The sequence below is a fragment of the Kryptolebias marmoratus genome, linkage group LG14, assembly GCF_001649575.2.
Source record: "Kryptolebias marmoratus isolate JLee-2015 linkage group LG14, ASM164957v2, whole genome shotgun sequence".
NCBI lineage: Eukaryota > Metazoa > Chordata > Actinopteri > Cyprinodontiformes > Rivulidae > Kryptolebias > Kryptolebias marmoratus.
The window spans coordinates 13095663-13108734 of NC_051443.1; the positions used below are offsets into that span (position 1 = coordinate 13095663).

The following is a 13072-nucleotide window of genomic DNA, read 5'->3' on the forward strand; positions in this document are numbered from 1 at the left end:
TGCCTGCCTGGCCACTTCTTGGGGGGAGAAGCAGCAGTTTGTTTAACTAAGTGTTAATATAAACTTTAGGAGGCCACCCCCCTGCTGACACCACATCATTCGACATTTCCACGTTTTCCCTGACAATTTGTTCCTCTGAGCCGCTTCAGGCTGACAATGAATGGACCAGTGCCTAAATCACTTGAGCAGAAGTGAGACCACCGAGTCCCAATTTGAAGGCAGATAAAAACTGATTTGGGATGTTTGTTTTGACTGTCCCTCTGCAGATGTTCCCACAGTCAAAACGCAGGAGGCAACACTGAAGACGATGTGCGAAAGAAATCAGCTGCCTTCTGCAGAGGAAGGAACAGTGAAAAAAAAAAATTAATTAAACACAAAATCAGCTTGTGTTCTTCCTGTTTTGCCTTACAAGGGACTGCTTTGTCATCCTTTTTTAGATTATGTAGCATTCTTTATTTAAAAGTCATAAGGAGAAATCAAAAGCATCATGGCAGCAAAGTGAAAACAGTGACACATCTCAGACTTTTTAACTTTTACCCAGAATAAGTCAACTGCACAAAAAAGGAAGTTGTTTTGTCAGCTACACTGGCATCCGCCCTTAATTTAATTATTTCACTATTTCAGGTTTTCAACTATGACTCAGGCTCAAATACCTCCATTATTCCACTGATTAATGGTAAACTTTGTACAGATAGCCTTTGTGCCCAGATAATAAAACAATTCAACTTCAGGTATAATATGATTGGTCTTTCAACACCACAAGCAAATATTTATTTAAGGTATTTTTTTACATGTTTTTATCAGAATTATTATTTTTCTTTTGCATAACCATGGTGGCTCAATTTTATTTTACTAATTAATTGATGTTCAGATTTCTGTCAACATTTTTGGTTGGATTGTTATGATTATTAATGTTATGTGGTTTTGTTTTTTTTATTCTGCAATTTAGAATATGTTTATTTTTTTCTGGAAGTATTTTTCAAAACCAGTATTTGCCATATTTCACTACCTGTGACCTTAAAACAGCAACAACAATGACAGAAATCTGTTACACAGAGACAAATTTCAGCAGGATAAAATACTCTGCCGACAGTGGTTTTAAGATTCAACTACATACAACCAGTTATCAGACATTTTAAAGTGTAACTTGTCTTGTTGTGGTATTTTTAGTTTACAGAAACCCATAAGTGTTAAAACTGAATTAGAGTCAGTAAAACAAATGCATGTATGTCTCAATAGGAAAATTAATTAGTAGTAAAACTGCAGCAATTTTCAACTGGGAAATGTGCTTGGTAATTAACTCATCTTTTTTTAATGGCTCTAACTTGGTAGGAAAAAATTTCTAAGGCTCAGATTTTTCTGACATTTTCTGGCATATCCATTCTCAGAAGAAAAAAACTTAAATAAATTTACAAGAAATTGCCTCTGGTAACTTTAGCTGTTGCTGAGATCAGATCCTAGATTTGAACTCCTCCAGGTCTTCTGGTGCTGTGACCTCACACAAAACTAATAACATCTCTGTTAGCATCAGACGATTTAATTTAAAGTTATTTGTCAAATGGTACCTAATACAGATTTACCATTGGTGTTAGCTACCATTGCTATATATCACATGTCAAACTCAAGGCCGGATCTGGATCTTGGTAACATTTTATCTTGTCCCCAAGATAACATTTAAATTTGATCAGATCTGGCTCCCCAGTTCGACACGGATCAAGTCTTTATCGCTTCTCATGTTACTTAAAAAAACTGAGCCTATTTAGTGAAGTCTTGTGACAGTTACTTTGAAGGCAAGGAAGTTAAGTTTTATTTTCTCAGTAATCTTTGATTTCGACGTGGAAAAGGCAGCAGAGAACGTCCAACCAGATGGATCAAACTTTTGTTAATAAAAACTTGCAGCCAAGAAAAGATGTCTGGTGTCTGACTTGAGTTAATATGCATCAGAATAGCAGGGAGTTTGTTTTAATGTATATTGTCTTTTTCTGTATTTTTTTCTTGTTTCAGAGGTAAATGTTAGTAGCTGTATGGTCGGTTTTTGCTGATGGCTTTTTAGATGTTTTCATGGAGAAATTTTCATAAATACACAGAAGAAATTATTGCTAATGATGTGTCTTTTTAAGTTTGATCTATTTTTCTTTGGTCATTAAAGAATGTTTGTTTTAAATTTTATATATTATGTAACTGGAAGAAGATAATTGACATTTTTATATGAATAATTTGACATATTACATATAAAACCAGGGTTAATTTGTGTATTTTTTCAATGAAAATTTGGTTGAGATTGGCTCTTGGCTAGGAGTTTTTTATTTTAGCCCTGTTGTTTTACTAAATTTGACACCCTTGCTATATATACATAGAAAATAACATGAACTGGATGACATCTGAACACATTATTTGGCTTATAATTACTTGTATATTTATCATATAGTAATTTGGTGGTATTTTGTGCCACTGTCTGCACGAGAACCTATGTAACCATTTCCAATTAAAGGACGACTATGGGTAAAGCTGAGCTTATGTTGTCCTGCTGTGCTGAGGATGAACATAGAGGATCATTCAAAGAGAAAATGGAGCCCACTTCTAAACCAGGGATTAAGGAGTCTTGAGGAGACCATCCATCAGGAAGTCAAGCTAATACTGCTGGATTGGTGAGTGCGGATCACCAGGATTTAAACTGAACCCATCAATTACCTGTGAGTGAAAAACAGAAAACTAGAAAATAAGAATTATATAGCAATGATAACGATCAGTAACATTAAACTCGTTCTCTCCTCTCATACATTATAAGATTACGTTGTAACACCTTTAATTTTCTGGGAACGAGTTATCCAGTTTCGTGTCTGAGGTTTACGCATTATTTTGGGATCATGTGTTTGAACCATTCTTCTTTCCAGAGTGGAATGATTATACAACAGACAGCAAATTTTCTACAGTGTTGAGGTTGGGGCTTTGAGAAGGCCACTCCAGAAGCTTAAAGTTAGTCTGTTTTAGTCATTCAGAAACCAGTTCTGATGTGTATTTGGGATCATTTTCACACCCAGTCAGCTGTTGATTCAAGGTAACATTGAAGAATTTGGAAGTAGTCCTCCCTTTTCATTATTCCAAACAGTCTGTGCAATGCACCAGCACCACAGCATGATGCTACCACCATCATGCTTGACAGTGGTCCCATAGCTCAATCTTTGAATTGTCTGACCATAAAACCTTCCTCCAGAAGGCAAGCTGCAAAATTCAGCCGAGCTTGAAGGTGTCTCTTTTCTTGGGCGGCTCTTGTACTGTTTAGTTTAGCTTTATCTTCCTGTACACTTAGTTTAGTTCTGTACATTTAGTCATGCTTAGATCTGTTGGTTTAGCTTAGCTTATTTAGACAATTAGTTATCTGTAATTTTGTTCATTATCATGTTCTGTAATTTTGTTCTTGTGTTGTAAAGCACTTTGAGTCACCTTGTGCTGAAAAGTGCTATATAAATAAATGTACTTACCTACCTACCTACCTGGCAAAAAAGTGTTTCAACTCAACGACTGAGAGCTGAGATGCAACTGTAGGTTTGTTTGCTGCTAAACCAGAAGCTAAAGCACACAACCCAGACCTCCTACATTAATAAACATTTTTTTTTTGTCTGTTTTTATCAAACCCTTCCCATGAGTAAACACTTCTAACATTGGCCTTGTGCCCTGATGTTCAGCTGTCCACTGGGCTTAAATTAACAGGTTCAGCCCCGGTGAGAATCATGTCAGGAAGTCTGTGTACACAAGTCAGACAGCTCAGCCTTCACGCGATAAAGGATGACAAGAAGCTAACGAGAGGAAACAAGTTGTATACACTATGTAAAAATGAGGCATGAGGGTGTTTTGTTTTAAATGAGATTTATTCAGCCCTGAGGAATAATTCTCAGGTCTAATCATAACCTGTTTGTTTTCAACAAAAAGCTAATAAGAAAAACCTTCAAAAAGCTTCTTTCATTTCAAATTGCACATATTAAAGCAACAACAAGGTGTGTGTTAACTTTCAACACGTTTTATGGTTTAGGAAAAAGATAAACTTATATTACCATCATGAGCAAACAAGTAATAGCAATTAAACTTTTATTACGACGAGAACAACCTGCTAATTACTGAAATAGACCTGCCAGCATGTGCACAGAGGTGTGTGGGTGGCAAAGGACACAGGTGAGGCTCTTGACTCAAGCTTTGTATTTAAAAAAAAAAACAAGCCTAGTGCAATTTAGATTTCAATGCTATTACTGATACACAAGCAGAATAAAGGAAAGAAGGCATTTAAGGCCCAATTCTGTTTCAGAGGACTACAACAAACTCTTCATCTTTGATTTACCTTTTAAATCAGAATTCAGAATGAGGTCACTTCCAACTTAATTGTGTTTAATTACAAGTAAAAAATAAAGTGGAATGTGCTCATTGTTGTAATAACTGACCAGGGTAGTTATTGTTTTCTAAAGAATTAATAAAAAATGTGTTATAAAACCTTATAGCCATCAAACAGTGTAGCAAAATTTGCTACTAATAAATTTAAATAATGTTCAACTAATGTAATGAGTTACAAGTTGACAGAACTGCAGCTATCACCAGCTTTTATGTGCAAGGTGACCATGTTGAACTTTCAGGTCAAAGCTGTTAACATTCCTCTGACTTTTCAATCTGTGTCCACTTTATTTTTCCAACCATTATTTTTCCAATCTTACTTCTAAATTTAAATGGATTTTTAAATGTGGTACAAAATAGACGGACATCTCTTCAAAAAGTCATCAGTCATCAACTGAAGTATACTGTATGTGTAACGTTTTACCCAAATCAATCCCATGTGGGAGTGAATTAGAAAGGTGAAAGAAATAAGGAAAACAAAGTGTGCAGCTAGCATCAAATCAGGAATCTATGGTGGTGAAGTTTGCAGATTAGATCTTCCTGCATCCCTTCCTCTATAAACTCTGCATTTATCTCAGAAATGACCAAATAGGTTCTTTGTTCATGCAAATACCAAAGACTCACAGTTTTACATTTAAGGAATATACCACTTTTAGAGGTCATGAGAATGGCTCTAAAGGTTTTGTCTATTAAAGTGAAGACTGGAAATAGAAAACAAATCCCTCTGAGTTCCACAATCATTCCTGCTCTTATTGACACAATCTGTTTTCCAACCAGAAAACAATTTCTGGCATTTTTCTCTCTCTTTCAAAGCACTACAGTTTTTATTATTAATATATATTATTTTTTAGCTTACTTTCTTCCAAATGACTGTAGAACTGATGTGCTTTCTTTGAGTAAATGCACCCAGAGTCTTTTCACAGAATGTTCCCTCTTTTCAGTTTAACAACTCTAAAAGCTTTTAGGCCAAAGATCTCTGAACTTTCCTGAAAGGTCATTGGATCATCGCTGTCTCGAGTTGAACTTCTCTGATGTGTCAGACAGAAATATTCCTAACGAGCAAAGAAAAGCTTGATTGTAGAAACAGATGTCCAAATAGAGAGTGCTGTTGCTGAGCTGTTGTTGTTGTTATGCTTCTAATGCTCATCTCCAAATTGGCAAAAGTGTGTTTGTTACCAAAATATCTCATGAACCATGGGATGGATTTTAACGAAACTTTCAGGGAGGGATCATTAGATGTACATCTACAACTGATTAATTTTTGGAGCCAACCCAATTTTAGATGATTGCCACAGCCAACTCACTTGAGAAAACACAAAATAGCTATAACTTAGCCAGTTTTACATATACTGAGTAAATTTTGATGTGGTAGTAGCTGAGAGTCATTCACAACACATACGCTAAGCATGACATCTTGCAGTATGAGGATGTACATAACATTATTTTCAAGGTTTGACCAAAACAGCTATAACTGTCATTTCTGAACATAAGAATAATCTTAGTCTAAAACTCATGGAAGGTGGCGGGTAGCGACTTCTAGACCTATAATCTAATTATCAGATGTGTCATACCTCCTGTTGTCTTGTGAAAGTGCTACTTTTGAATGCACAATAAAGGGTTAAACAAATGATCTATGAAGTCTAAAAAACAAGAAGACTTCTCATACTTATCATCTAATATTGTAAAGCTGCATGTGTCAACATCATCCCATAGTGAGGTTTTATTAAAATGTGAGAATTTTATTACAAGAAAAGCAAAGAAAACTAGACTGAAGTGATATTTAAAAATACCACACTTAACTGCAGCCTGTCTCAGCTGTTATGTGGTGAGAGGGAGTGTACATCCCAGGCAGTCCGCCAGTCTGTTAGAAAACTAACAACCACACTTAACATTCACTCCTACAATCACTTTAAATCACCTATTTACATAACACAGATGTTTTATCACCGTGGGAGCTAGAGGAGCCAAAGTTAAGAAAGAACATACAAATAAATAAAAAAGGCATCAGTTGAGGTGTGAGGAGACTTTACGGACCAACATGTCACCCTTCAAAACAGCAAGTTCTTGATGTTTTAATGATCTGATTTCACTTCCAGCAACTAAAAGCATGCTGATAGGTGTGAGGTTTCTATTTGCAGAGGTGTTCTTCTATTTTCGGATGCTCAGAAGCATGATGACACAACGTGTGGATTAAAACATTCCCTGTGCCCTCTCTGATCCCGCTCGCTAACAGGAGTTATTGGGAGCTGATCAAAGAAGCTCCACTGTAGGGGAGCAGACTCGTGGCAATGAAGCCCTCTTACTTTCTGAACCCCTGGAGAAGAGGTCAAAGGGCACACGCTGAAGCAGGTGGAGGCCTTCGAGTACCTGGTCTTGAACATAAAAGAGGGAGGCCCAACTGGACCTTTGTTTTACCGTGGCCGGTCTGAGGAATAAAAGGCCTTTCAGATAACATTTTTATATCAAATTGTCCAGTGATAAAACTAATCACAGCTTTCCTCTTTTGATATTGGAAATCATTTGTGTCATTGCCAAGACAGGTCACACAAAAATCACACATATGAAGGTCTAAATTATAACTCAAGGTCATCCTTTCTGCCTTTTCAAAATCTCCATGAACTGAATAGGAAAAGGAGTGGAACACTATGGGGATGCAGAGGTTTTAAAAAACATGGGTGCTGGTTGTTTTGGGTAATGACAGACTTTTAGTCGACTAAGTTTTGTTTTGTGCTACATTTCTTTTTATTTTTGCCTGGGGAAAAACATCTCCAAATTCGTTTTGTAACAATTCAATAACTGTGAGCAGGAAGAGACACTTAACAAAAAAAAAGAAAAAAACAGTTTGAGTCTGATCATCAACCTAACGCCTTTTTGAAAGTGAAAGCTTTTTGTTCTTTGATGGCACAAATGATTCACATAAAAAAACGCAAGACTGAATTTGGTCAAATGGAACAAAAATTATTTGTTTCTAGACTTGTTAAAGGTGTTGCTTTTTCCATGTTTCAAAGCCCCTTTTTTGTCAAACCTTGTCAATTTTGTTATGCTTTGTCTCATATTATCATGGTAGGTCTTGTGAGATGTGATAGAACTAGAAGCACATGTTGGGGATGACTCTCACTCACTACCACACTAAACTTAGCTTAATATCAGTACATTTCACTATAGTTTAGGCATTTTTGTGTTGGATAATGCCAATTACCTGTGATAGTCCTTGGGTTAACTCCAAAAGTTATACAGTTTTAAAAGTACATCCACTGATTACTTTCTGAAAGTTTCATTAAGTTCCATTTAGTGGTACATGAGATATTTTGCTAACGGTACAGACAAACAAACACACAGTCACAGGCAAAAACATAAACGCTCTTTCACGTTTGTGGGCGGATGATAAAAATGTAATCAATGCTCTGATAGATACACTCACCTGTCATTTTATTTGGTACACATGTGCAATTGCTTGTTAACACAGATAGCTAATCAGTCAATTACATGGCAGCTTTAGGGCTTACAGATGTGGTGAAGACAACTTGCTGAAGTTCAAACCAGGCATCAAAATGGGGAAGAAAGAGGATTTAAGTGACTCTAAAAGAGGTGTGGTTGTTGGTGCCATACGGGCTGGTGTTGGTATTTTAAAAACTGCCGATTTACTGGGATTTTCACACACAGCCATCTATAGCATTTATTGAGATCCATCAGAGCAGGCAGTGCTTTTTCAGTCTCTCATTGTTCAATTTTAGTGACTCTGGGTGAACTGTACCTTCAGTTTCCTGCTCTAAGCTGACAGGAGTGGTGTTCACTGTGGTCTTTTGCTGCTGTAGCCCATCTGCTTCAAGGTTGGACGTGTTGTGTGTTCAGAGATGGTATTCTGTAGACCTTTGTTTGCAACGAGTGCTTATTTGAGCTGCTGTTGCCTTTTTAGTCATCTCGATCCAGTTTGCCCATTCGCTTCTGATTTCTGACATTAACAGGGTTTTTTTGTTCACACAACTGCTGCTCACTGGATATTTTCTCTTTTTTTGGACCATCGTCTTTGAACCCTAGATAGGTTTGTGTGTAAAAATTCCAGTAGATCAGCATTTTCTGAAACACAAAAACCAATCCATCTGGCTCGCATTCAAAGTCACTTAAATCCCCTTTCTAAAGCCCAGTTTGAGCTTCAGCAAGTCATCTTCACCACATCTAGAAGCTTAAAGCTGCCATGTGATTGACTATTTGTGTTAACAAGCAATTGAACAAGTGTACCTAATAAAGTGACCAGTGAGTGTTTGTGTAACTATACTGATAGACTTTAAATTTTGGCATTAAATACATGTTTTCAATAAACTTTTATAGAAATATATATAAATCAGAAACTGAGTCATGTAAAACATCCTTTTCAAACAAGTTTTAGTTACAGAGAAACATGTGGGAAAACATGGTTGCTACAAAAAGGTCAGGAACTGCTCTCATTGTTGTGTTTGCATTTTTTTTTTGAACTTTTGAACCACAAACTCCAAGCTGTTGCAGAAAAATAAGACAAATCGTGCAGAACTTGATAACAGCTATCTGCATGATTCATCTTCCAGTAAAAGGCTCTCTTGTGTGAAATATGACCACTCATGTTAGGACTTTCTTTGACAGTAAAAAATATTTCGACACACACAACTAATCAGGACTTTATCTGGTTTAGTCTTTCAATTTTGGGTGTAGCTACAACATGGGGCAGAAATAATTCCTTGCATTCATGAGAAGACACAGGAAAAAGGTTGTTTCCTCAACGTAAATGTAGAAGATTTTGATGCATTCTGTCTGTAGAGTGAACGTGTTCCCCCTCCGTCCTCAGATCACTAAATCAGACTCTTGTATATTTACATGTGTTTCGACACAGCATATGTTCAGTATTCTTAGTTCTGGCATTGTTTCTTCACACAATGCCAATTCAAACAGCAAATGTGTTATTGAAGCTAAATGCACCGCTGATTACATTTTCCTGTTATGTGTAACAAGTAAGTGATGTTTTGGGGGGGGCTATTTTCAGTGGTTTTAAGTTGCTGCAGCCTGTACAATGCAAACTGCAGGGGGATGCCGTAAGACAATGGTCTTTTCCTAAAGCCTATTTTTAAAATTAGGCCAGCGGATGGAAAAAGGGGGCTCTTGCATAGCACCGATCTTTGAAGTTTTAGTGTATTTTGTCTGTGTTTGTGTTTGCACCTGTTTACCAGCTGTGCTGCTCGCATTGTCAAAGCTACAGTAGTTGCAAGACAAATGACTGTATGGACCTAAAGAGGAAGTTGTAGTCTAATAACGGTCAGCAACAATGGCATGTGATTTAATGAAGTGAATGATTAACATTTGCACATTCTTTTCAAGCAATTACACTGCAAAAACAAAATGATTTCCTAGGTCTTCAGAGGTCCCACGAATTGTCGCCTTTGAGCAGGGTTACTGCTGGGAAAGATATAAAAATATAAACATGTAGGAGTTGACTGCATCAAGTATGACAAGTCTCTTGCTTTCGGGCCATTACAGGCTCATGATTAATAAGCAAAAGCAGAAGTTCCAAACCAAGCAGATGATTCACTGTATATGAGTCATGTGACAACACGCAGGCTTGTAGCTGAAGGTTGCAATTGACTCTTAGAAGTCGTTACACCAAAACTATGTCAATGTGTTTAAAGAGCCCACGTTTAGACAATTGAAACATGCACAAATATGCCACAAGATTCAAAAACAACCACAAAATATCAGGCAGGCAAAATTGCAGACATTAAAAAATAACTTACAACTTACATTCATTATAAATAATGAAATATTCCATGTTTACTTTCTGCTATAATACTGTGTATGTATGTGTTTATTGGTTTTAATGAGTTTTGTAGGAAGTATTCATTGGATGATCATCTACAGCAAATTAACTTTTAAGGTCAACCTAATTCAAGATGGCTGTCACAGCCAGCTGACCTTAAAAAACACAAAAATGGCTGTGATTCAGTCAGTTTAGCAAACATTAACCTAAAATTGATTGTGGTAGTAGCTGAGACTGATACCCAGCATATTCTGAGTACAAGATATTGTGCAAAACCTTCATTTCAAACTTTCCCATAAACTATTTGGAGTCAAGTCTGTTTGTCTGTTAGCAAAATATCTTGTGAACCACTAGGTGGATTTTAATGCAACTTTTATAATATAATTATTGGATGGCCAAAAGTTTGGTCATCAATTTTCTTTGGCTATTTTTTTTTTCAAACGTTCTTTTTAAATCTCTTAGCACTCTATTACGCTTGAAAATAGAAATAAAAATATGTGTGAGTTTCTCCTTTCAGTAGGGATGGATATTTACAGCCTTAGGAAGCAAGAAACATTCTTCTTCCTTGTGCCACTAATACAGCCTGAGACCGTTCAATAATGAAGTTCTGATAAAATTAATACGGCCGTGCTTAAGTCATGTACCTTAAATAACTAAACTTGCTGTCAAATAATGAGAAAAATATTATTAACAGTTAATTTACTTGAGATTTACTTTTTTTTTTTTTTACGTGAGAGTGTTTAAAAGTCACTGGTGTTTGTTATCTCCAGATCCCATGCTTGTTCATTTCACTGCTGTGGTGTTTTCTTCCAGGAAGGAAATATTACTTTAGGAGGAAATTTTTTTAAATGCATAAGGTTCAAAACATCGTCAAGTTCACACGCCAAGAGTCATTCCCAACACCTTATTGTCATACTATTTTCTTTGTATATAATAGGTTGTGTGTGTGTGTAGGGCGTGTGTGTGTGTGTGTGTGTGTGTGTGTGTGTGTGTGTGTGTGTGTGTGTGTGTGTATTCTGATTTACCTGGTATTCATGTGCCTGTATTGTTATTAATGATGTGTTAGTTTGCAGTGTTAGTTTTTATTCATCCATGGGGATTATTTCTATCCAGTTTTCATGGTTTTTTTTTTGTTGAATTTCATAATTCAACTTTATTGCCCAATTAACTTTATAACAAGAAATACACACGAGCCACCAAAAGAGTAAAACCTCTTTTACTGGAGCATGGACCTCTCTATTCAATCAATCAGTCAATCAACATTTATTTCCAGCAGCCAAACGGTGCACAAAGTGCTTCTCAATAGAAAAGTTAAAAACAATTAATAAAACAATACAAAAATGCCAGAGTGCCACTAGGTTTTAAAAGCCTGCCAGAATAAAAGAAGCGTTTCAGATTAGATTTAAAAAGGCCCAGATCAGTGATGGTGATGATGGGTGTGGCAACCAAAAAAGGAACTATTTATAATCTCTGTGTCAGCATATTTACAAAAAGATTGAACAAGCATTGTAAATTTGCAAGGACTGCGAGCAGAGAGCCTACTCCATAGTTCAAAGCAGAGGACACAGCTTAAATTTGCCAAATTGCCTCTTAAAAGATAAACAAAAAGCCTATGGGAAGATAAGACCATATGGTAACTTGTTTGAATGCTCAGCACTATGCTTTAAGAAACCCACACCCAGCAAGTCAACGCACACCAACCGTGAAACAGTTTGTTTCGCCAGCAGCAGGACGTGACCATATGGTAGCGATTGACTCAGCCGTGAGCTCCTCCTTATATCGAGTCAAATGGAAGCGCGTCTGTCTGGCAGCTGGAGCTTGAGCAAATCTGGGTGATGCAACGGGACAACGATCCTGAGCACTCCAGCAAATCCACACCGGAATGACTGAAAAAAAAAGGTGTAGCAATGGCCCAAAGTCCAGACCTCAACCCAAATAAAATGCTGAGGGCAGACATTAAAAAACATTTAACAAATGAAGTGAATCAACTTGGTGAAGAAGAGCAGGTTCAAATAAATTCTACTACAACAAAGTGTACGGCTCATAACGTCATATAGTTGGTAAATTTATTGCTGCTGCAGGTGCTTCTATGAGCTAATGAAGAAAGTGTTACACAGAATGTACAGATGTTGTTACGTTTTCTTTAACATATTGATATTTGCTGCATATTTCAAACATGCAGCACACTAAGGCGAATGTGATCTAATTCCAATGTTTTTGCCCAATATGCGACATGTTGGAATTTTTCATATACAACCCAGGTCTTTTCAGTATGTGGTACTGTAACAGATACATATCCGATATTTTTTTCAAAGCGACCTCAGTGTGAACGTTTACGTCGCATTTCAACCGACTTTTAAGTCGAACGAAAGGACGGAGGTCCCTCACCTCAAAGTCCCACCACTCTCTTCACCACTCTTCATCCACACGTGCCTCTGCACGGAGGCAGCAGCCACAGCTCCAGAAACAACAGTCGTCCTTAACATTTGCGCTCTTTTTTTTCCTTCTCCGTCTTCTTTTATATCTTTTACCATTTGGATACGGCACCGACTGGACAGCAACTTCAGAATCAACACACACGCTAACACTGGTGGTGTCCGTATTTACTTCTGTCATCTCAGCGTGCTGCGGAGCGTGTCGTCATGTCTTCTTCTGCGCATGCAGGTCAATTCAGGAGCTGGAGACCGTTCACACTGGAGTCTGAACGCAAAGAAATCGGATTTGAGCACAAAATGAGAACTGCAGCAGTAGGACCTACAGTGTGAAAGTGCCATGTGGAATCCCCCAGCCCTTCCCCCCCAACACACACACACACAGTTTCAAGTCTAAGACCGCCCCTGGCCTGAGGACTCCACGTTTCTGCTGAGGAGCGTCAAAGGAAACCTATTACTATTTGTCTTAAAACACATA

The 13072-nt window shown here is 37.2% G+C and overlaps 1 long non-coding RNA gene across 1 annotated transcript; it reads right to left on the reverse strand.

Annotated features, from left to right (window-relative positions):
• Nucleotides 1-11362: 11362 nt before the first annotated feature.
• On the reverse strand, nt 11363-12971 carry LOC119617669. The gene is made up of 2 exons (XR_005234025.1): nt 12551-12971; nt 11363-12048 (listed from the first exon to the last, which is right to left on the reverse strand). It is a non-coding gene; the product is annotated as an uncharacterized LOC119617669 (long non-coding RNA).
• Nucleotides 12972-13072: the final 101 nt, after the last annotated feature.